Source organism: Equus caballus, chromosome 11, assembly GCF_041296265.1.
Source record: "Equus caballus isolate H_3958 breed thoroughbred chromosome 11, TB-T2T, whole genome shotgun sequence".
In the NCBI taxonomy this organism is placed as follows: domain Eukaryota; kingdom Metazoa; phylum Chordata; class Mammalia; order Perissodactyla; family Equidae; genus Equus; species Equus caballus.
This window is the reverse complement of record NC_091694.1, coordinates 7,192,436-7,215,925: the sequence shown is the minus strand read 5'-3', so window position 1 is coordinate 7,215,925 and position 23,490 is coordinate 7,192,436. Positions and strand designations below refer to the sequence as shown.

The following is a 23,490-nucleotide window of genomic DNA, read 5'->3' as shown; positions in this document are numbered from 1 at the left end:
TACACACAGGGAGAACACCATGTGAAGACGAAGGCAGAGATCAGGAATGCCAAAGATGCCAGCAAACCACCAGGAGCCCTCAGAAAGAACCAACCCTGCTCACGTCTTGATCTCGCACTTCTGGCCTCCAGAACTATGAGACAGGACATTTCTGTGGTTTGGGACTCCCAGTTTGTGGGTTATGCTTGGTTTTGGCAGCCCTAGAAAACCCGTACGCTTAGAGAGAGAGAAAGACAATCTCTCCCCAGCACCAGAGGGGAGGGTGGGAATACAGAAAATGTAGGAAACATACAGAAAAGCTTACAAGTGAGAGGACAGCAAGCTGAGGAAGTTTACACCTTGTGAAGGAGAGTCCTCCACTACAAGCAGCAAGAATGAGTTGAAATGGGGAATTGAGGACAATGGTAAAATTTTGGAAAAGCAGCTACGGAGACTGGAAGAGGGAGCTGATCATGGGCATGTCTAAGGATTGCTAAGGGTTGCTGAGGACCCAGTAAATTTGGAGGCTAATGGGGTGGCATTAACTGGCAACGTTATTTAATTTTACCCAGCAGCACTTAGCAGCCCCAGAATAAGACAGGGAAAAATGGGTGGCGGGAGAGATAGAAAAGAGAAAATTTAAAATATGTATAGCAGAAGGACAAGGGGGTTAACATCAAAGATATTGCCAATGCCTAGTTCAAGTGATAAACTTTGAGGTCCAGCCTGGCTAGGGAAGAAAGTAAAGAAAAGAGGTCTTAGGTGAGGCACTGGCCTGGATAAATAATGCTAGCTGCTGTAACAAACAACCCTAAAATCTCAGTGGCTTGATATGATAAAGGGTTACTTCTCACTCACATCATAGACTAAGGAAAGTCAGGCAGATCTCCAAGGCAACTGAAGGATCTAGATTCCTTCTGGCGCGTGATGTCAACCCCTCAACACTTGTCTCTATTGTTACCAGGGAGCATGCGGGGAATTGCGTAGGTGTCTTATGGCCAGGCCTGGAATGGTGAACTGCACTTCCACCCATTTCCAGAAGAACCATGAGACCAAGGCTGTCTAGTGACACGTCCTCAGAAACAAAACACTTGGCCCTTAAAAACATGCATTTCTGTTTCCAGAAGATGAAGTCGACAGTCTTTCCCCTATCCCTCCCACTGACAACTCAACCCTAGATATTACGTGTAAAACAAACATCAGAAGACTCTGGAAGGTGGAGGGAATGTAGATTGGCTGGGATCTTGATCCCAAGGAACAACATAATGGTTGGTGAACACTGTGGGTTTTCTTTCTGCTTCTTATATCCCAGACTTGGAGCTGTCCCAGACGGGAGAAGCCAGCAACAAGGAAACATCAACAGGCACAGGGAAAAAAGCGCCAACAAAGGTCACCTCTCTGTTGCCAAAGAGCTAGGAAAGAGTCAGTCTAGCAAAACAGAAGCTTGGAAAATAACTTCCCTACCCTAGCCAAACCACAGAGAAAATGGTAGCCCCACCCACCCATGCCAGCGAAGGCAGAGCAGGGCGCCTAGACTTCCACCCACCAGGCTGTAACGAGACACCCCAACCCCCTGCCAGGGTGGAATAGGAGCAGGCTGAGTAGGGAGCCAGGACTTTTGTCCCCACCAAGCAATAGCAAGGCATCCCCACTCCGATGTGTCAGTGGAGACCACGTGCAGGGCCAGGACTGCCCCCCTTGGCAGTAATGAGGAGCTCGACTCCTTCCCTGCTGGGGTGGTGTCAGTCTAGGCCACAAGGGGAGTAGTTATGAGGATATAATCAGTGGAGAGCCAGAAATAACACCCTCACGCATCAGGGCTCAGAAAGCCTGCCTGGGAGGGCCTTTCAAGGCTGGGTCACCTCACCCTCTGTATTTCCACAGTCCCCCATACATTTCCAGCATGAACTTGGGTGTCTTTGAATTGCGGGTGGAATTATCTGCAGCCCACACTGCACTGGGCAGAGCTGTGCCTTGCTCCCTCTTGCATCTCCAGGACCGGCCCAATAGCTGAGGCTCAGTAGGGCTTAATGAGAGTAAACTGAAGGAAGAAAAGGAGGGAGGGGAGAGAACACCCTGGAGAGGGCTTTGGAGAGATAAAAGAATGCTCTGCCAGTGAGATAGAACGTTTTGCATTAACCAAGCAACACATTAAAATGAAGGAAGTTGAAAATAGAGCTCAACAGCAATTTTGAGCCTCAAATAATGAATTCACGGAAAAAAACCTCTCACTCTATCGTGACTAGTAAGCTTAGCTCAGCATGATAAGGCCCTCCCACAAGAAAAAAAAGCCCCCGGGAAGACTTCCAGTGTGTGAATTTCTTCAACACCTGCTTTCCCAGGATTTCTTGGAAAAGTATTCATTTCAGAGGATCACGAAAATTAGATTTTATACATAAAATGTGTTTTTCCAATAATTTGAAATCAGTTTAGATGCTGCTGTATTTTTTACATAAAACTTCATCTTTATTCAAAGAAATTCTATATTCAAAGAAAGCCATCAGTAAGTATCAAAGTTATTTCTTTCTCGCTATAACACAAAGAAACCATTTACTAACGTGAGCATGACTCACAAGAAGCTTTCTTAGAGGCAAAAAGGGACCCACAGGGTCATTTATGCCAACCCTGCCATTTTACAGATGTGGGGACCAACCTAGAGAAGTGAGTGATTGCGCCCAAGGTCACCCCACTGGATGGTTGTGGGGCCAGGAGCGCATCTAGGTCTGCGGATTTCCAGTCTTGCCACTGCAATCTCTTGTCTAAAAGGCAGGTTATTAAAGGCGAAAGGGGAGACCGTTAGCTCTCACAACACACCCATCAATGGGCATGAGAAAAGGAAGATGTGGTCACCCTAACCAGCCCTAGCATTTCTCCAGAGAAGACAGGAAATGGGGACAGGAGTTACAGAAAGAGAAGCTGTTATTTAGGGACAAAGAGAATGTGCACATGCGTGGACGTGTTGTCATGGGCTGAATCGTGCACCCTCCAAACTCGCGTGTAGAATTCCTAACCCCCAGGACCTCAGAATGTGACTGTCTTTGGAGATAGAGTCTTTAAAGAGGTGATTAAGCTAAAATGACGTCGAGGCCGGCCCGCTGGCGCAGCGGTTAAGTTTGCACGTTCTGCTTCAGCAGCCCAGGTTTCGCTGGTTCAGAGCCCGGGTGCAGACATGGCACTACCTGGCAAGCCACGCTGTGGCAGGCATCCCACATATAAGGTAGAGGAAGATGGGCATGGATGTTAGCTCAGGGCCAGTCTTCCTCAGCAAAAAGAGGAGGATTGGCAGCAGTTAGCTCAGGGCTAATCTTCCTCAAAAAAAAAACAAAACGGAAAATGACATCATTAGAGTGGGCCCTAATCCAATCTGATTGGGATCCTTATAAAAGGGGATTAGGACACAGACACACACAGAAGGACAACCATGTGAAGACACAGTGGGAAGATGGCCGTCTACAAGCCAAGGAGAGAGGCCTCAGAAGAAACCAACCCTGTCCACACCTGGCTCTTGGACTTCCAGCCTCCAGAACTGTGAGAAATAAATGCTCGTTGTTTATCAGCCGCCCAGCCCGTGGTGCCCTGTTACAGCAGCCCAAGCAAATCGTACACACGTCCACATACAAGGCGGAGGGAAGCACATCTTACTCTGGGATCAAACCTCCACCCACACGGCCTGGTGCTGAGACCCACTGTTGCCTTGTCCTCAGGAAACAAACCCAGGAAAACACAACTGTTGCATGCCATCAACGGGGGAGTGAGCAATCCCCAGCAAACATGGCACCTCCCTCAGACTAAGAGGCTGAGTGACCGGGACACTTGGAAAATCTCAAGCCAGGTCTGAACTGCCAGCAACACCAAGGGGAGCTGTTTCCTCTCCACAAAGAGGCGAGACTCAGAATGCGGCCACTGCTCTCAACAGGGAAGGCCAAGGTCGCCCTGAGTTTCCAGTAAGAGACACACGAGTCTGCATGAGGGAGAAGGTAGAGGGTGCAGAAGCCCTGACGTGAAGCCCCTCGCTCAGGACGGCCGTCCTGCCTGCCCTTTTCGGATGTGCCTTTCTTCGTGGTTAGAAAAGGGAGAAACTTGCCCCTTGTGAAATAAAACCAAAGTCATAAGTGGACTCAGCGTGAGTGGAAGTTGCATTTGAGTTTCATGTGAATCTCTGCTCCAGAAAAAAAAAAAAAGATTAATTAAAAAAAAAAAAAGGAAGGAAGTCAGACACTCTTTTCCCTTACTGGAACCAGTGTGTGATATTTCCTCCAGAGGCTCCCAGCAGGATGAAGGCAAGAGCCCGCTGCCCTCCCTGGCCATGCCCTCAACCAGCAGGTGGGCAAGACCAGCTCGAAGGCCCTGGACACCTATTAGCATTGAAGATTTGCTCCTTCGGGCAGGGGGCAAAGCGATGAGGCCGGTATTGTCCAAACTGAGAGTTGAGACCCATTAATGGGTCTTGAAGTTAAGGTAGTGGCTCTGAGCAGATTTTTTCCAATAAGTAGGATATGTTAGGACAGATCAGAGTACATCTCAGGGGGCAATGGTAAATACTGAAACTTTATTTCTGTTTCCTCTATGTGTGGGCAGGGTTGCAACATAAACCAATCTCTTATTGTGAGTCATAGTGACAAAAAAATGCTGGAAGTCATGACGTAGACGGCGTTCGAGCATTTGACATTTAATAGGGGACCCTCTCACGCTCTCTGTCTCTTGATGCCCTGCATCCTCATCAAGCATGTTCTGGTCCAGAGTGACCCTGAATCTGGCAGACTCTAGAACAGGCAGATAAGGCCTGCATTTTCTTCGTAAATCTAGTGGACTTTACAATTTGCAAGTGAAGTATCTGTCAGGGACGCGAAACAGGAAGATTCTTGTGGTTCTGGCCAAAACCATCTGCTCACATTAATCCATTCGTGGTTGTGTTTTCTCAAACACTCGATCCCAGGACAGAGCAGGCTAAGAAAGGGGTGCTGGTGTCAGGCAATGGCAGTGCACCTGAAGGACCTGTGCAGAGGGACAGAAGGCACACCGTGAGCCGCTCCTTTGTCAGTGAGACCCAGTGCCCCCGCCTGCTCTCCTGTGCCTTCCTCCAGGACCACTGTGGCCAGCTGGCTCACTTGCCTTCATCCATGTCAACAACTTCCTCATGGCTTTCATTTTTTTCATTTTTCATTTCCTTCTCTTCCTTCTATTTTAAGTTATTAAGGGAAACAACACTGACAGTGCTAAGCAGAGCCTGGAATGGAGAGAGGGCGCTACAGAAAAGATCTGGAAAGCTGAAGGTGAGCGAAGCCACCATTATGGGTCTGGGGGTCAAGGGACACTGGCCCATGAGTCCAGTCTGAAGCAGCTGAGGCCTCTCCTTAGCCCTCGTATCCACACTGGACAGGGCTGGTGAAAGAGCACTGGGGGGAGGCGTGGGGCGGGAGAGTCCCTGAGCCAGTGTTCTTAACTTTTTTGGGGGGAGGGATTAAGCAAGGGGTCACAGATCCCCTTGAGACTGTAATGAAAGCTCCGGACTCACATCCCAGGAAATGCTAGATTTTACATAATATTTCAGGAACCCTGCCCGAAGTCCCTCTACATACCCCAGGATAAGAACCCCCACCCTAAACCTGGTGTGAGTCTCTTATATACAAATGTCCCGTGTCCCTGAATGCTCGTTTAACCAACACTCCTTGTGTATCCAACGCATACAGAGTCCAATAATAGGGACACTTATAATGCTTGAAACACGCTTTACAGCTTAAAATTAATTAATTAAAATTAAAGGACTTCCCCCGATGCTGTCTCATTAGCTCTCGTAGTCGGACGAGGTAGAGCAGGGTTACTATATTCACTTTACAGCCGAGCAAATGCACAGAAGACTTGAGAGATTAAGAATTTTTTCCCTAAAGTATAAAGCCAGAAACTTTCCAGATCAGGATGGAACGAAACTCTTTGAACACCCAGGCTCCTGGCGCTGCTCTGCGTTGCTCCAGTGGCGGTGACGATGGGTGGGTGACCACAGGAGGCGATCGATGGCTTACTCGGGAGTGTCCCTGGCAAGTTAGCTGACTGCTTAATGTCAGCACCTGTTATAACAGCTGACATTTTGGAACGCTTACTGTGTTTCAGGCACTGTGCTACTTGGGGAAACTGCAATTGCCCATTCACCTCTCCCCACAACCCCACAGAACATGTATGACTATTATCCCTCTTCTGCAGCTGAGGCGCCGGGATTAAGGAGGTTAAGTGTCTTCCCCAGGGTGCGAGCTCTGCAGGCATCGGAGATTGGCTTCACCCCCAGGCCCACGGGGCTCCGAAAGGCAGCCACTCCCGGTGTTAGGTTCACAGCGCATACAAAATAGAGGAAGAGGGGTATAAATGTTAGTTCAGGGTGAATCTTCCTCAGAAAAAAAAAAAAGGAATCACCTAGCCCAGCCCTGCCCAAATTCCTGACCCACAAAACTGTGAGGTTTAGTAAAACGGTTGTTGACGTAAGTCACTAAGCATTGAAATGACTTGCTATGGAGCAATAAATAACCAGAATATAGCTCGATCATACTTTTTTTTTCCGTAACAGAGAACTTTCCACTTCATCGTCTCTGGGAGCCCAGCGATCAGGGCCCTGCGCCTCTCAAAGGCCCCATGGGGCAGCCCTGTCGATGCCCTCCTGTGTGGCCTTCCCTGCCACCAGCACTCCAGCACCTATTTCATCTGCTTCTGTCCTTTTCTTGTTAAGCTGCAGACACTGCCTTCCTCCCCCCACTGGGCTTCTCCAATGTTTGGAGCAACTGGGATCCATTTGTGCAGTCAGCTGCCACTTGTGAAAGCCTCACTATGCGCCACCCCTACTTTGTGTTGGGAGCACCCTACTGAGCAAGATGCCGCCTTGCCCTCAAGACACTCCCCACTCACACCCTGGGTTGTCTCTGTGCCCTCTGGATGACCAAGACTGACTTGGTGGCTTTGCTTGGGCCTCCGATTGCCATCGGCAGAGATCACCTACAATCTGGAGTTGGAGCATGAAATGCCAGTCATCCTTCTGATTCCCTCATTCTCTCCCCAAAACCCACCCCCCCCATCTACCTCCCCTTCTCCAGCCCACCAGGCCTGCTCCTCGTGCTACAACCAGCCTCCTCACACTGAGCTAGGACACTGAGGAGGAGCAGAGCTGTGACCAGGAGCGTTGTCGCATCTCATGGCTCTCTGCCTCATCTGCCAAAATTTAGGGAGCTTTTATGTCAGCTGGACTGAAACGAGCCTCCGCTTCTCTTACTGCTTCCTTGTGTCTCTCTTTTATACACTTTAGTCTGTTTGTTTTCTCATCACTTCAAAATTGGGGGGAACATAGTTGTTCAGGAAGAGAAGAGGCTGGCAAAAGGAAAACTGCTAATAACCATAGAAATGTTGGGCTCTGACTCTCATCGCAATTAGCGTCACAGGGCACCCGATTTCCAAAAAGAGCCCCACAACTTCCAAAAACAGGCAAGTCACATTTTTATTTCTCACTGCATCCTCAAATGCACTCACCAAGCAGATTTTTCTGGAGTCAAGACTGGAAGTTGGACTTTCAAACTTCCAAACTTCCAAAGACAGAGCAAGTTTTACAGAAAATGTCTGACACAGCCCTTATCACGTTATTTTATTAATTTGACAGTCATTGAATGAATGTCTGCTAGGTACCCAGTTCCGTGGATACAAAGATGAATGAGAAATGGTCAATCAGCCCGGATCCCCGCAGGCAGATGGTACACTTGGGTGGCATAATTGAGGATAACTTGATGAAGGGAGTATTTACAATGGGAGGGAAAGAGTTAAGGACAATCGACAAGACGTAGAGAAAAAACCCCACAGCAGGGTGACAGCAAGAGCAGAGAGCCCTTACCACCTCTATGTCTAAGGGATGGAGGGGGGAGCGATAACCAGAACCTGACATGAGCCTTAAGAGAGACCAGCCATCAGCGCTGAGGGAGCGACCATCCATCAGCGCTGAGGGAAAGACTACCCAGGAGGGGCTGAGGGAAAGGAATACCTGGCAGGGGCTGGGCCCTTGGTGGGGAGGTGCAGACACTCCCAACCCCGCAGGGAGGCAGCTTTCTTTCTTCCTGCCCTCCTACCTCCTACTGCCCGTTCACTGAACCCAACCAGAAACAGGGGGGTGAGGTTATGTTCCCCTCTCCAATAAGACTAGAAACCCCTCCAGAATTCACCTTAATATTCCCAGCACTTAGTACAGTGACTGGCTCATAATAGCTGCTCAGTAAATGTGTGCTGTGTGAATAGATGAATCAATGAGTGGATGGATGGATGAATGTCCGTCTACCTGGCAACCAGAGGCAGGGCTCAGCATTCGGCTGATAATTACCTTCCAAAACCACGTGAGAAGACATAAGGACCTCCAAGCAGACCTCCAGAACTAGTTTGAGACACTAGTTGCCCCGCAGAAATAGGTCATCTTGACATTAGTCACCAGACCACCACTTCATACAAACATATCAGGTGTCCCAGCTCAGACTGTCCGGAGCTGGCATTCAGACGCACCCAGTCATGTCCGATGAACCAGGAAGCAGGACAACTCCAGGTGGACTCCAGAGGTCCATGGACACTGGAGAAAGAAGCCTGAGAACAGAAGAGGCAGGGGTAGGGGATGGTAGAGAGGCTGCCAGGGGCCTCTCAAAACGCTTCTCCCCGCCCTGGGCTTGAGACCAGCCTGAGGAGATGGTGGCTACAGGCAGCAGCTGATAGAGCTGTCCTCACCAGTCCTCTGTGACGTATGGAGGGACAAGCAACACTGCTTCAGGGCCTAGCAACAAAGTATGATTCAAAGAAGGGAAGAAGGACACAGCATGGCCACTCTGGGGCCTCGGGGGCCTGCAGATCTGGGCTCACTTGGAGACGGCAACTTTGGCACAGTCATTGATGTTCGGGGACATGCCAGCAGCCGCACTGGTGTTTCACTCATGGACTTCAAGGAGAGCGAGCGGGAGCAGCACGTGGCCCACGTTTTGGCTAACCATCCCTAAGGCACTCCCTGGTCACTGCCAGGAGGACTGAGGTCAGACTTTGATGGGGACGGGAGGCCAGTGCCAAGGATGACGTGTGAGTGAGGTCTCACTGCCATCAGTCCCCACAGGCTGGTAAAGGCCAGGACATTGGCAGGTCTCATAGATCTTGGCGAAGTCCTCAGTCTTCACAGAGAAAGCACGGCAGCTAATTCCTCTGTAAGATTGACCCCGTAGGTGGCTTCCAGTATGCATGTGAGTATCTACACCTTCAACTCCTACAAGAAATGTGGGATCCAGTGTCACTACCATCCCTGATCAACTCCCTCTGTGTCTTCAGCCCTCAGGAAAGGGCAGAGCATGATTCATTCATCCCGTCACTGAACGAGCAGTCATTCATTCATTCAGTGCCTGCCATCCTCCAGCTGCTCGGTAGGTTCGAAGGACTCAGAAGTAAGACAGTGCTCTCGTGAGTTTGTTCTAAAACATTTACAAACACCCTTTGAGCAAGGCCCAGAGGTAGGAAAGATACAAAGAAGGGAGACTGACTGATAGACACACAAATGATAATAAAGGCAGGTGGCTAGGTGAGACCACTGCCCCAGACAGCTTCTGGCTTAGGAAATGCTCCCAGATCCTGAACCCCAGGAAGGTAAGTGGAAATCTTCTCTAGTTTGGGGTCTGCATTGGTTTGGTCAAGTAGACCAATCGTTGGTTGGTCTAGAGTCTTACACCAGAGTCCTGCCACATCATTGTGCGTTTGTGGAGTGGCCACGGAACCACTGCCCCTAGCACAATCCAGCTATGGTTTGGTCTTGGGCACTCATCACAGGCCACAGGTATAGACAGGTCATTGCCTCTCATTCTCCTCTCAAGCCCATCGGGGAAGGGCTCGGTGCTGAGGGTCAAAGGTTTGGCTCCTCTAAAAAACTGGCCTGAGAAGCTGATGCAGAAGAGAATGGAGGTCTTTGGCTCACCTCCCCTCAGCCCCCTTTCTGAGGTTCACCCAGATCACAGCACAGAGCAGGCCCAGGAGCGGGACCACCTTCAGCAGGAGCAGGAGCAGGGAGCGGAGGCTGATGAGCAAGGACCTATGGGAGGGACATCGGGGCAGGTGGTGAGTGTCTCTTCTGGTCCCCCATTTCTTCCTCAGTGTCCACTCCTAAGCCACACCCATTTTAGTGACTGGCTCATGTAGAGCAGTGGAGGCGGTCCACCAGGGGAGAAAGACGCTAAAAGTAGACATTCAAGCCAGAGTAACATCTATTTCAAAATGCTTTTCTACCTTCTGTCTGCCATTTGAAGGCCACAGAGCAGCTGGGGCTACACCAGGCCCCAGGAGAAACGCTCTACCCTGCTCATCAAGCAATGTCGTCCATTAGAATCACACCTTTGACTCTCAGAGCACTGCTCATCTGTTGTCAAATTTTCTCCACGCAGTAACCCTGTGAATCCTTTGGTCAGCACAGACAGGCTCCAGGATAGAATGGCTTCTCAAAAATCATTAATTTCAAGATTTTGATCTTTCCTGGAAATTTGTTTTAAAGGTGCTTTTCCATCTGAAATCTATTTTGAGTCATTCGCAGTAAATTCCCCAACGAAAGTCTCTTCTCAGTTCTTCATTTGGGCCCAGGATATTTTCTTTTCTTTTGATACCATAATTCATTGGACAACTCACTTTAATGTCAAAGGAGTGAAGTTTGTCAAAAGCAGACCAGTTTTAACGTGTATTGCTATATCCCACTTGCTTGCTAACAAATTACCAAGAGACTGAAGTTTGATTTGTGTAGCAAAGAGGCAACAAACAAACACCTACAGAAGTACATATCCTTGCAGTGCGCCTCATTCAGCAACAAAAATTCAACCAACATTTACAGAGTATCTACTCTGGGGCAGGCCCAGTACCAAGGGTGTGAAATACAAAGATGAACAGGGCAGTCCCCAGCCCCAGTGGGACTTGCAATCCAGTGGGCAACCAACCATAAAACAATGTGCTAAGAGCAATGAAAACCCAGAGGATGGGCATGACCGCTGTGACTGGACAGGTCAGGGGATGCTTCGCAGAGGAGGTGATGCTGGAACGCGGGCTTAGGAGATGGAAAGATTGTTACAGCCAGAAGAGCCAGAGTGACCACTCAGAAGAAATAGGAAAGAGTAGCTGAGAGCTGGGATCAGTCCGCAGTGGCTGAAGCACGAGGTGTCATGGGAGTAGGAGTGATAAAGCTACAGAGGTGAGCAGAGGAATGGATCATGGAGGGCCTAGAACTTTACCCTGAAAGTGACAAGCACCCTCTGAAGCTTTTTTTAGTAAAGGAGTGACTTGATCAGCTTTAGAAAGAGACCTCTCCTGCAGGGGTATGTGGAATGGACTGGAAAGAGGAGAGTCTAGTAATAAAAATCCGAATCATGAGAGTGGCTATGAGAATAAACCAAACAAGAAAAATTTGAGAGCTATTAAATAAAGGTAGAATTGACAAGATTTTTTTGACCCATTGCAGGTGAAGGATAAGGAGCCAAAAACAAATCTAGGATTTCAAGCTGTGCTAAAAGTAGGGCTGAGGACACCATGAAATGAGTCAGGGAACCCAGGCGGAGCAGGCTGAGAGGGAAAGTAGAAATTTGGTCTGAGGCATGGGGAGTTGGAGGGGCTTCAGGAGCAGTGGTGGGAGCATCTCCAGGTCGATGTCCAAGAGAGGTGGAAGGGAGGTACTCTGATTGGAGAGTCTGACAGAGGGCCTCAGTGAGACCAGTAGAATGGATGAGACAGGGTTGGAAAACCATGTTCTCCAAGTGAAGCATGTGTCAGCACGACCAGCATACCTGAGAGAATCTCTGCTGCAGACCAGGAAGAAGGCACGGGTGTTGAGGACCCTGGCATTTAAGCAGTTGGCCAAGGAAGAGGAACTAATGGAGAAAATCAAAAAATTAAGTTCAGAGAAACAGAAGAACCAGGGGAAATGATACACAGAAACATTTCCCAAAGGGAGCAGTCAACAATGTCAAAAGCAGGGGAGGCCAAGCCAGGCAGATGGGAGAGTAGGCCTTTGGGTCTACCAGGAGGACATCACGGGAGATCTGCATTGTCAGAGCCCCAGGTACCAGGGGGAAGATGAACATCAGAATGGAGGTTCTCTCCTGTTTTCTTCCTTCTCCCCACTGGGCTTCAGATCCTCAAGCCCCGCAGCCCTGTCCCACACTTGGGACATCCTCCAGTCAGGGACACAGAGGCCATTTTGTTTGGGTCCAGATAAGCCCCTCACCCCCATCCCTGATACCCAGATTGTTCCAGCCCCAGTGATGCAAATCTCTGCCCTGCCCCACGTTGAGGACGCTTGTACTAGACAGTGCTGCCACCTGTCCTTCCTCCGCCTTTGCCTCCATCAATCCATCACTGGACAAATTGGAACATGGGCACTGCCTCTGCCTCCACCCCCACGACTTGACTTGTCTCCAGAGGAACCCAGCAGAAGAGGAACGCTGCAACACTGAGATGCGGCTTGCACATTCCCATAGTCTGGTTTCAGAATGAACTCCAGAGCCCTCGCTAACTGGAGCTGGCCAAATACCAAGAGAACCCAAGGCAAAGGTTTATGCCTGTAAGTTTTCCCAGGGAAAGACTCAGAGCTATCAGAGACACCAACTCCATGTCTCCTTACCAAATGTGAATGCCACCTTTGAACAGTTCACTCTGAGACAAGATGCCTGGGTCAGGCGAGGTCAGGATTGGCACTGTTGTTATTTCCAAGCAAATAAACCAGATCAAATAAGTGTCTTCTCTCCTGACCTCCCTGCATCACCCCACACTTCTCCCTCCCGTTCTACATAGAACAGGAGTTAGCTGGCTTAGAGCATCCCACTGCAGCTTCAAGGGGGTAGGGTCACTGGCCAGCAAAGGAAGTGGAGAGCCATCACAGATTGCACCATATGCAGCACAGGGACACCTTGAATTAAGATGTACGTTTATGAAAAGTTGCTCTTAGGTACTTACTATTGTCAGGCACCACTCAAAGTGCTTTTGATGGTCAGTCCAGTTTAATCCCTTCAACCCTATGAATTGGGTGTCATGAGCAACCCCACGAACAGATGCAAAAACAGGTTCTGAGGAGTGGTTCTCTCAGGGTCTCACAGCTCATGAAGGAAGAGCTGGGGTTTGAGCTCAAACCCGCCAGGATCAGCCTTCACACCACACTCCTCCTCCTTGCTGCTCCTCTCCCACCTTCTTATGCAACTGGAAGTGGTCAACACTCAGGATGGTCACCATAAGACACGTGGTCACCACACACTACAGGAACCCAAGTTTGTCAAGAAAATGAGCCACACAAGCAATGCCGATAGCTCTCCTTTCCAGGCATGCTTGCTGGAAATCATCTCCCCCAACGTTATGCAAAAGAGAGACGAAATCAGGAGAGATTCGATGAGGTCTAGGATTTGGTTCTTGGTCCTACAGGGAACAGGGTCCTTTGGAAACCCACGACAAGGCCCAGGATCTTCGCTGAAAGAGAAACATCTCCACGTTCTTCCCAGTGATCCTAGAACACGCCATCCCAGGGCACAAAATGCCCTCCACACGTGTCTGCTGAGAAGAGGAAATGCCACCATCATCCGAGCTGCTGCAAGCCCAGCCCTCAGCCCACCCGAGGCCACGTCCCCAGCCTCCAGCCACCTCTCTGCAGCCCACCTTGCCCCTTGCGCCAAGATTCACCCCAGGCCCTGTGTCAGCAGTGAGGCTCAACACACAGATGACATTGCATGTATACATACGTGTGACACACAACACATGCACACCCAGCGGGCACACACACAAACCCAATGCACTTATGCACACAGACATGCAAACACAACACACTTACCCAGCAGGCACACACACAACCAATGCATTGACTCAAAACACATACAGACACAACATACATGTGTTCATTGTGTACAAAAAACACAGACACAAAACACATATGGACACAATACACACATATACAAGAGATACAAAACAAACACAGACATGCACACAATATATATACAGAAAACACATGTGGATACAACACACATAAACATAGATACACACACAACACATACATAGACACAACATACTCTTAGAAAGAGACACAGACACACATGCAAACACCTAAACACACACACCTGGGGAGGCCTCTTACCTGAAGCCACCATGATTTCCACTGGGCCCCCCAGTTCCCTCAAGCATTTTTCTACGGCACACCAGTGTATGTCAGCATCATCCTCCTGCAGATTGTCCGTGGTGACAGCGAGGTGTGATGACTGCGATCATCTTTAATGAAGACCATCTCTCTTTTCTTCTTCAGCTCCTTTGGTCTTAATGATGTAGGAGCACAAATCCCGGCAGCTCCCTAGCACCAGAATTTCACACACGCTGCCAGCCCGGCCCTTACTGGCATCGCACTGCCAGCCGCCCTCCCAGCCAGGACCTCTCACTGAGGAGTTGTCTGAAAAAGAAATGCCCACGTATCTTCTCAGCCCTCTCTGACCCAGCAACGCCACATTCTGGCACCAACATTCTCACCCACACACATGCACAAATGAAAACAGGAGAGAAGCTGCTCTATGAACAGAAAGAGAACCAACACTCGTCGAGAGCTTGTTATATGAGAGACGTGGCAGCAACTCTCTGTGGGGAGATGCTATACCCCTCACACTCACGGAGAAACTGAGGCTCAGGGAAGTTGTATGACGTGTCCAAGTTCACAGCAGTCCATAGTGACAGAGGGGGCATTTGAGCCAACATCGGCCTGACTTTGTGCCTTGATCCCCAAAGTATACCAGAGAACAAAAGGATAGGAGGCTCTGGGACTGCTGGATGCTTTAAGATAAGTGTGCTTAGGGGCCGACCCTGTTGCTGAGTGGTTAAGTTCACGCACTCCCCTTTGGTGGCCCAGTATTTTGCCGGTTCAGATCCTGGGAGCAGACCTGGAACTGTTCAGAGAGCCATGCTGGGGCGGCGTCCCACATAGCAGAGCCAGAAGGACCTACAACTAGAATGTACAGCTGTGTACTGGGGGACTTTGGGGAGAGAAAGAAGAAAAGAAAAAAGAGGAAGACCAGCAACAGATGTTAGCTCAGGTGCCAATCTTAAAACAAAAAAGGATGCTTAGCAAATTTTTATTAATAATTATAATAACCCATATTTATTGAAAGATTTCCACTATATCTATTATCTCATTTCATTCTGACAACACCCCTATGAAGAAGGAACAATTATCCCCATTTTTAAGATGAGGAAACTGAATCTTAGAGAGGTTAAGTGATTTACCTGAGATCAAAAAAGCAGCGAGCAGCAGAGTCAGAGTTCAAACTCACATCCCTCCGCTCCCAAGCCCCATGTTTTAACCAGTTGATTCTCAACCTCTGTTGGCCGAATGAGACCCACAAAGATAAAAGAACAGACACTTCCCTCCCCAACCTTTCTCGGAGTAACTACTCTGAATTCAGGGTGCTGTCAACAAGGCCCCAGTGCACTCGCCTCCTTCTTGGAAATCGCCGAAGACATCAGAGATGCGACTCCAAGAGTAACAGTGGTTCCGGATTCCTCCAGGCGCGTGTGCAAGCTCTTCCTGATCCCAGTTTTCTAGTGGGTGAACCTCCAAGGAGAACACATACGGATGCTCACAGTCAAACACAAAGAACTTCCACACATTCCTACCTGGATTCACGTGCACGGTCCCCTAGTCAGCAAGAGAATGACAAAAAACAAGCTTCTGATGCAGGAGTCACTCAAAACCGCATGGCGGTAACTCTTAGGAACTGCCCCCACATTGCACAATTCCTTCTAAATCTGGCCTGCAGTTTCAATTCCTAGATTCCGCAGTAGTTTCAATGTGAGCATATGTGCAGTGGGATGGGAGGTTATCCCAGAAAATCGAAGGATGTAAACAAATGGTGAGATGCAGCTACAAAAGCAACTCAGGGCTTTCTGTGGTCAGAGGAGGTTGCAAGTTAAAGAGGCCACTGTCCACGTAAATCTAATGGCAATCTGTGTCTCGCCACGGACTACAGACTTTGGACATCTAGAACATATAAACAACTCTTATAAATCGCTGATAAAAAAGGGCAAACAACTCAATGTTTTAAAGGAGGCCAAAGATTTGAACAGACATTTCATTAAGGAAGAGAGATGAATAGCTAACAAGCATCTGAAAAGGTGTTCAGCACCATTAGTTGCAAGAGAAATGCAGTTTAAAGCCCCAATGAGAGTGGAATTGGTGGTTGCACAAAAATGTGAATATACTTAAGGCCACTGAATGGTACATCTAAAATGATTAAAATGGTGAATTTCACGTTATGCATGTCTTACCACAATTTTTTGAAAAAGAACAGGAAACAGACATATAGGTACTTAAGAGATTACTACTGTTCAAAAGGTCATAATCTTCAGAAAAAAGATTTGGTCATGCATACATCCAGACCCACCCTCATCCTATCTTGCTTCCTAGCTAGTACAGCTTTAGCATCATCACTAATTTTAAGAACTTTATATATTTATTTCACAGACAAGGTAGTAACATAAATAAGGTATTAACAGATAAGACAACATAAGTTTAAATAAAAATTTAAAATGTACCTTCCTCCCCCAAAAAACCCACAATGAGATATCATTTCCCAGCCACTAGACAGGCTGAAATAAAAAACTCAGGAAATGAAGAAAACCAACAGAGAAAACTACCTAATCAAATTAATAGTCCGAAATACAAGGGACGAGAAACAAAGCAAATGCAGAAGAACTGGGAAAAGTGCAATAAGACGGCAATATTAGGCCCTCATATATCAATAATCACTCTAAATGTAAGTGGATTGAATTCTCCAGTCAAAAGACACAGAGTGGCAGGATGGATTAAAGAACAAGACCCAACAATACGCTGTCTCCAGGAAACACATCGCAGCTCTAGAGACAAACACAGGCTGAGAGTGAAGGGATGGAAGACAATACTCCCAGCTGGTGGCAAACAAAAGAAAACAGGAGTTGCCATACTTAGATCAGACAAAGTAGACTTCATGTATGTGAATTAGAAGAATAAACGTAGTTAAAATGTCCATACTACCTAAAGCAATCTACAGATTCAATGCAATCCCCATCAGAATCCCAGTGACATTCTTCACAGAACTAGAACAAGGAATCTTAAAATTCATATGGGGCAACAAAAGACCCCAAATAGCCAAGCAATCCTGAGAAACAAGAACAAAGCTGGTGGCATCGCAACCCCTGACTCCAAAACATATTACAAAGCTATAATAATCAAAACAGCATGGTACTAGTGCAAAAACAGGCACACAGATCAATGGAGTAGATTGAAAGCTCAGAAATAAAACCACACATCTACGGGCAGCTAATCTTCAACAAAGGAGCCAAGAACATACAATGGAGAAAGGAAAGCCTCTTCAATAAATGGTGCTTGGAAAACTGGACAGCCACATGCAAAAGAAAGAAAGTAGACCATTATCTTTCTCCATACACAAAAATAGACTCAAAATGGACCAAAGACTTGAAAGTGAGACCTGAAACCATAAAACTTCTGGAAGAAGATATAGGCAATACACTCTTTGACATCAGCCTTAAAACTATCTTTACAAATAAGAAGTCCACTCAAACAAGGGAAACAAAAGAAAAAATAATCAAGTGGGACTTCATCAGACTAAAGAGCTTCTGGAAGGCAAAGGAAACCAGGATCAAAATGAAAAAACAACCCACCAACTGAGAGAAAATATTTGCAAATCATATGTCCAATAAGGGGTTAATCTCAAAAATATATAAAGAGCTCACAGAACTGAACTACAAAAAAATAAACAGCCCGATCAAAACGTGGGCAGAGAATATGAATAGACATTTTCCAAAGAAGATATACAGATGGTCAATATGTACACGAAAAGATGCTCAACGTCACTAATCATCAGGGAGATGCAAATCAAAAGTACACTTAGATATCATCTTACACCCGTTAGAATGGCTATAATCACCAAGACAAAAAATAAGAAACGGTGGAGAGGTTGTGGAGAAAAGGGAACCCTCGTCCACTGCTGGTGGGAACGCAAACTGGTGCAGCCACTTTGGAAAACAGTATGCAGATTTCTCAAAAAATTAAAAACAGAATTACCATATGACCCAGCTATCCCACTACTGCGTATTTACCCAAAGAACTTGAAATCAACAATACAAAGGGACTTGTGCACCCCTATGTTCATTGCAGCATTATTCTCAATAGCCAAGACGTGGAAACACCCCAGGTGCCCAGCGACTGACGATTGGATAAAGAAGATGTGGTGTATATATATATACAGTGGAATACTACTCAGCCATAAAAAAGACATGATCGTCCCATTCGCAGCCACATGGATGGACCCTGAGGTCATCACGTTAAGCGAAATAAGCCAGACAGAGAAAGACAAAAACCATATGATTTCACTCACATGTGGAATATAAACAAACTTACGGACAAAGAGAACAATTTAGTGGTTACCAGGGGAAGTAGGGGCGAGGGTGGGCACAAGGGGTGCAGGGGCACATTTATATGGTGTTTAACAAATATTAATGTACAACTGAAATTTCACAATGTTATAAACTATTTAGAAAGCAATAAATAAAATAAATAAATAAATAAATAAATAACTCAGGCCCCCGCGTCCTCACCTGCAAGGTGGAGCGACTCTTATCTCATTGCCATAAAGTCCTGTTCTATGAACTCCCGCTTCATAAAACTAATGACAAAAGGGATCAATAAATTTGAGTTGATCAGCATCTCATTCAGCTGCTTTTTCAGCTGAAAATCAAAGGTCTGAGATCCTTCCAGGAAGCTGAAGGCCATTCCTCCTGACTGGTGCAGACTTTTCCATCATTTCAGATCCTGTATTTTATCAGTTCTTTCCCTATTAATACACACTCCTAACTAGTCGCCATCACTCTCCATGCTGGAGTGCTCCTCATTCCCGTCTCCCTGAGTGTCTGTGGCCAAGAGTGCTAGAGGGAATTTCCTGGGAATTGCCTCAGCCCCAATTACAGAAGAAGAAACGGAGGGAAAGTGTCTGCATGAGTTAAAATGAGTGACAAGGTTGGGATTCGAATGCTGGCCACCAGATTCTAGAACCCACATAGGTCTCACCCCCAGGCATTGTCTCTGAGCCATGAGGCTGGAGATGGCAGGACGAGGGTGTCTAACAACCAGAAAAGAATCCAGAAAAAATAGTTGAGAGTAACAATGTGTTAGTGTCTCTCCAGCAGAAAGTGACAGACTATTACTGAGACAAGCGTAATGCACAATAGGATAACACAGCAGACTGGATCAGCTTGGCATAGGCGACCTTTGACAGCACCCATTCCTGGTGACTAATTCTGCTTTCATCAAGCACTGTTCATGCTGATCAGTTGGTCTCCTAGACAAACCTTTCCACCTGGTAAGTGAAAATAACCAATTACCAGGCCAGGAACATTTCCCATTGCAAATCAACAGATTAGAAGCCCAGCTTATAAATCAGTCTCTTGAGGAATGTGGACGTGGCGAAACACTCCAATCACCGCCAACAACAAGCTCTCTGGTTGTGAGAGTAAACCTTACCCCTTTTCTCCAGCACAGGACCTGGGACTTAAGTGAGCAAATATTTGCGGAAATGAGGAACAAAACTGAGTTCTCAACCGTCAAAGCCAAATTCTGCCCTGAAGCATGGGGACATCTGCTCAACTGAGACCCCCCACCAAGCCCAGCCTGAAGACAAGTGACTCTCGCCCATCCTTGTCCATAACCAGCCACCACCTGAGCACGCGTCTCTGTGCATGACCCCTCCCCCAAGTGGTGTCCTCACCACCCCACTTACCTCCACTGGTCCCTTCACTTCCCTCAACTGCCCCTGACCTCAGGCAATTGGGAAGAGCACCGGGTTGGGAGTCAAAACCCCTGAATTCTAGTCTCGGCTCTGCCATCCATTTGCTGTATGACCTTGAGCAGGTCAAAGGACCTCTGCGCCTCAGTTTTCTCATCTATAGAATGGGGTCAAAAAGTACCTACCTTGCTTTACCCTCACAGGGGCAATCTGTATGAGTTAGATAAGTTGATGGATAGAAAGTTCTTTGCAAACTACAAAATGCTATATCATCTAAATTTTTTTTTCCATGCCACAGCCGAGGGGCCTTTATTGGATGTTGAGGGCATGGATAGGCAGGTAGGTAGATGCTAGGGGGTGTGGCACACCTTCTGAGGGTGTAGTGGTGCCCAGTGTCCAGTTTGTGGGTCTCGCTGTCCTTATCGATGATCTCCAGCCGCATCCCAGCCTGGGGTGAGGGCAGTTTAGGGCTCCTGAGTAGCTGCTTATCCGAGTCCTCCACAGTGCTGTACAGACTCCAGCCCCCTGCAGCGGGTCCTGCCGGTAGGCGACCACAAGCTGGTGTACCACACGGCGCTCTACCTCATAAATTATTCCAAAAGAAAACTTTTTTAATGCTATATGCAGGTGAGGACGGTTGGAATTAACAATCTCTGGAATAATGCAGATGATTTTATCAGTTCTTTTACTAGGCATGCAGGAATTAACAGAAATATGAAATAAATGAATAAATGAAATAAACAGAAAGTCTTTGCCATTTCAGTTGTTCCACCCGACACTTATCATTTTCACTTACTTCCCTGTCAATGCTTCTGCCCCAGGCACCTGAAAGAGAGAGAAGGAAGGTGGCCACAAACAGGTTCATGGTTCTGCCCACAGAGTTCATTTCTCTTCTCTACACAGCCCAGTCATTCTAGACTCTGTCTGGGCTTGCCCCACAGAAAGCAAGGATTACATTCTCTTACTTCTGCTTTCATGTCTCTCTCTCATCACGGTAGCTTCCATTCATAATCCTGGTCACTGTTTATTCTGCTGTCTTTTTATTTAAGGAAGAAACCAAGAAGGAAAACAGCAAGTGTTTGGCAAGCAAGCACTAGAAAACAGTAGTGTGGAAATGTCCTTCTGTTCTCGTAGCCTAGAAACCCCAATGGCACTGTGCCATGAAGAGGAAATCAGTGTGCCACAGGCCTCGGGGGCTGGCTGTAGGGTCTCCTTGGAGTGTTAAAAGAGAGCCTGGAACACAAAAGTTTATAGCAGCTTTATTCATAATTGCCAAAACTTGGAGGCAACCAGCATGTCCTTCAACAGGTGAATGGATCAACAAAGTGTAGTACATCATGAAAAGGAAGATTACTCAGTGCTAAAAAGAATGGGCTAGAGCATCCTGGAGGCATAAGACATCCCTCCTTTTTATCCTCCCGTTTAGCAACTAAAAGTCGGCATCCATCCACAAATGAAAGGGCCTCTATGGGAGTTGTGGGACCCTGCACCATGCCCCAATGGACCTTGAAGGAGTCTCTCCTACCCATGCATTGGGTAAAAGGTAGACAGACCTCCGTGGAGCCGGTGAACTGACTCCAGCCCTTCTGGCCACAGTTGGGGAAGAGTGGTGAATGCCGACTTGGGCAGACACCATGTACAAGAGAGCCTTTGTAGAAGTCCCGAGTTCCCAAGGAGAGATTCCAGCACTCCAATAGAGCAAATATATATATATATATAGAAGTTTGAACACATTGGAGAGGTTAAGAGGAACTTCACCAGTTTTGCCCCTCCCCCAGGGCAGCACAGCCTGGGGCTGAACTAGCTGGCCTCTCCCTAGGGAGAAAGGGAGACCCCAGTGTGTGGGATGCTGTTTAGGAACCCATTTCTGTCCTGCAGGACTCAGAGTATTGAGGCAGGACCTCCATGACTGAAGGAAGGAGATCAGGAAAGAGGCAGATAAGAGTACCAGAGGTCAAGGGCCAGCCTGTGGTGTAGTGGTTAAGTTTGGCCTGTTTCGCTTTGGTGGCCCAGGTTCGCAGGTGCAGATCCCAGGTGAGGACCTACACCACTCGTCTGTCATGCTGTGGCAGTGACCCACATACAAAATAGAGGAAGATTGGCACAGACATTGGCTCAGGGACAATCTTCCTTAAGGAAAAAATATAGATAGATAGATAAATAGATAGATAGATAGATAGATAGATCTATACATATCTCAGAAGGCATTAACGGGACACCTTCAGGACTCCAGCAGGAAGTCTTCCCATGTGCCATTGGGGAAACCTCACCCAAAGATCCCCCTTCTGAGCCACAAGCACCCCAAATGCCCCAAGTGCTAACCCCACACCTCCCCCATTCTGCAGCTGGTTCTTGTGTGTGCTCCCTAGTGTGGTGGCAAAAGCAGCCTCTAGCAGACAGGGAGGGAGTGCTCTCAGAAAACTGTCCAGCTCTGTGGGCAAAGAAGAAACCACAAACTTGAGCTATAGTGCCACCTTTTGGAAAACAAGAGAGGTTTCCAACAGCCAGCCTGGTGAGTCATAAGATGGAGAGAAGACATGCAAGCTTAATAATTCTGCCACAAGAGGGAGCAAGTGAAACAAGTGTATCCATACAAGGTTGGAGAAAGTCCCAGATGTGAGCACAACCAGTGGAAAATATCTCCCACCTGAAGGGAGCTAGTAAAGTTTGGAGGCGGTTGCTGCTACTTCGAATGCAAAAGCAGCAACGTAAAACTCCAAGGAATACGAAGAATCAAGGACACAGGACAGCACCAACAGAAAACAATAATCCTCCAGTAACCAAACTCAAAGACACAGAATTCTGCAATCTACCTGATAAGGAATTCAAAATAGCTGTTTGGAGGACTCAAAAAAACACAGAAAGACAGCTGAAAAAAGTCAGGAGACAATACACGAACAAAAAGAAAAGCTTAAGAACGAGATAGAAATTATAAAAAGAGAACCAAACAGAAATTCTGGAGCTGAAGAATTGAATGAATGAAACGAAAAAGAAGAATTAACACCAATCCTTCTCAAACTCTTCCCAAAAACTGAAGAGAAGGGAACATTCCCAAACTCATTTTATGAGGCAGCATTATCCTGATATCAAAGCCAGATAAGGATGCTACTAGAAAAGAAAAACATGAACCAATACCCCTGAATATAGATGCAAAAATTCTCAATAAAATGTTAGTAAATCAAATTCAACAGCACATTAAAAGGATTGTACACCATGATCATGCAGGATTTATTCCTGGGATGCAAGGATGGTTCAACATATGCAAATCAATAAACGTGATGCACCACATGAATAGAATGAAGGATCATAATCATATGATTATCTTAATAGGTGCAGAAAAAGCATTTGACAAAATATAACATCCTTTCATGATAACAAGTCTCAACAAATTGCATATAAAAGGAACTTACCTCAACATGACAAAGGCCATATATGAGAAGCCCACCGCTAACATTATACTCAATGCTAAAAGGCTGAAAGCTTTCCCTCTGAGATCAGGAACAAGACAAGGGTGCCCGCTCTCACCTCTCGTATTCAACATAATCCTGGAAGTCCTAGATAAAGCATTCAGGCAAGATAAAGAAGTAAAAGGCATCCAAATCCGAAAGGAAGAAGTAAAACCATCATTATTTGTGGATAATACAATCTTAGAGAAAATCCTAAAGACTCAACCAAAAGACTATTGGAACTAATCAACAAA

The 23,490-nt window shown here is 47.1% G+C and overlaps 1 protein-coding gene across 5 annotated transcripts in view; it reads right to left on the bottom strand.

Moving 5' to 3' along the window:
* The window catches only part of LOC100060522 (CMRF35-like molecule 5), a 36,053-nt gene that overhangs the window by 8,624 nt on the left and 3,939 nt on the right, over positions 1–23,490 (bottom strand). The window contains exons 2-8 of one of the 5 annotated variants that reach the window (XM_070226959.1): positions 20,756–21,023; positions 20,587–20,615; positions 20,159–20,368; positions 15,448–15,565; positions 14,108–14,413; positions 12,946–13,530; positions 11,778–11,861 (exon numbers count right to left, since the gene is read on the bottom strand). The gene's annotated coding sequence lies outside the window, so the exon portion shown is untranslated. Of the gene's footprint in view, positions 1–11,777; positions 11,862–12,945; positions 13,531–14,107; positions 14,414–15,447; positions 15,566–20,158; positions 20,616–20,755; positions 21,024–23,490 lie in introns of all 5 variants that reach the window. The other 4 variants (XM_070226960.1, XM_070226958.1, XM_070226962.1 and 1 more) reach the window with 4 other exon arrangements.